The sequence below is a fragment of the Chiloscyllium punctatum genome, unplaced genomic scaffold (assembly GCF_047496795.1).
Source record: "Chiloscyllium punctatum isolate Juve2018m unplaced genomic scaffold, sChiPun1.3 scaffold_100, whole genome shotgun sequence".
In the NCBI taxonomy this organism is placed as follows: Eukaryota; Metazoa; Chordata; class Chondrichthyes; order Orectolobiformes; family Hemiscylliidae; genus Chiloscyllium; species Chiloscyllium punctatum.
In genome coordinates, this window is record NW_027309834.1 from 1 (window position 1) to 1,726 (window position 1,726).

Consider the following 1,726-nt stretch of genomic DNA (forward strand, 5'->3'; position numbering starts at 1 on the left):
CCCCTGCGCTCTCACCACTCTCTCCCCTTCCCTCACTCTCCCCCTCTCCCAACTCTCTCTCCCCACTCTCTCTCCCCCTGCGCTCTCACCCTTCTCTCCCCCCTCCCCTCACTCTTTCTCTCTCTCCCCACTCTCTCTCCTCCTGCGCTCTCACCCCTCTCTACCCCCTCCCCTCACTCTCCCTCTCTCTCCCCACTCTCTCTCCCCCTGCGCTCTCACCCCTCTCTTCCCCCTCTCCTCTCTCTCCCCCTCTCGACCCCCTCTCTCTCCCCCTGCGCTCTCACCCCCCTCTCCCCCTCCCCTCACTCTCCCCCTCTCTCCCAACTCTCTCTCCCCACTCTCTCTCCCCCTGGGCTCTAACCCCTCTCTCCCCCCTCCCCTCACTCTCCCCCTCTCGACCCCCTCTCTCTCCCCACTCTCTCTCCCCCTGCGCTCTCACCCCTCTCTCCACCCTCCCCTCACTCTCCCCTCTCTCCCCACTCTCTCTCCCCCTGCGCTCTCACCCCTCTCTCCCCCCACCCCTCACTCTCCCCCTCTCGATCCCCTCTCTGTCCCCACTCTGTCACCCCCTGCGCTCTCACCCCTCTCTCCACCTCCCCTCACTCTCCCCCTCTCTCCCAACTCTCTCTCCCCACTGTCTCTCCCCCTGCGCTCTCACCCCTCTCTCCCCCCTCCCCTCACTCTCCCTCTCTCTCCCCACTCTCTCTCCCCCTGCGATCTCACCCCTCTCTCCCCCCTCCCCTCACTCTCCCTCTCTCTCCCCACTCTCTCTCCCCCTGCGCTCTCACCCCTCTCTCCCCCTCCCCTCACTCTCCCCCTCTCCTCCCACTCTCTCTCCCCCGCGCTCTCACCCCTTTCTCCCCCCTCCCCTCACTCTCCCCCTCTCTTCCCCGCTCTCTCCCCCGCTTTCTGTCTTCCCCTCTTTCTCTTTCTCTCCCTCTCTCTTCCCCTTTCTCTCCCCCTCTCTCTCCCCACTCTCTCTCTCTGCCCCCTGTCTCACCCCCTCCCTCTCCCCTCCCTCTCTCCCCCTCCCTCTCTCCCCTTCCTCTCTCCCCCTCTCTCGCCCCCTCTTTCGACCCCCTCACTCTGTCACCTCACCCTCCCTCCCCCTCTCACTCCCTCCTTCTCTCTCTCCCCCATTCTTTACCCCCTCTCTCCCACCTCTCCCCACATTCTCTACACGCACTCTCTCCACGCACTCAATCCCCCACTCACTCCCCCACTCTATCTCCCCACCCTCTCTGCCCGCTCTCTCTCCCCCTCTCCCTCCTCTCTCTCTCCCTCACCTCTCTCTCGCCGACATCTCTCCTCCAGCATTGTCTCTCCCCCGCTTCTCTCTCTCTCCCTTCTCTCCCCTCTTACTCCCCCTCTCTCTCTCCCACTCTCTCTCTACCCCTCTCTCTCGCACCTTCTCTCTCTCCCTCTCTCTCACCCCCTCACGCCGCCCTCTCGCCTGCCTCTCTCGCCCCCTCTCGCGCCCCCACTGTCCCCTCTCTCTCCTCTCTCTGTCTTCCCCTCTCTCTTTTCCCTCTCTCTCTTTCCCCATCTCTCTCACCCCCACCTCTCTCTCACTCACCTCTCTCTCCACCACCTCTCTCTCTCGCCTACATCTCTCGCTCCACCACCATTGTCTCTCCTCTGCTTCACTCTCTCCCATCTCTCTCTCACCCCACTCTCGCCCCCTTCCCTCGTATCCTCTCTCTCCCCCTGTCTCTACCCCTCTCTC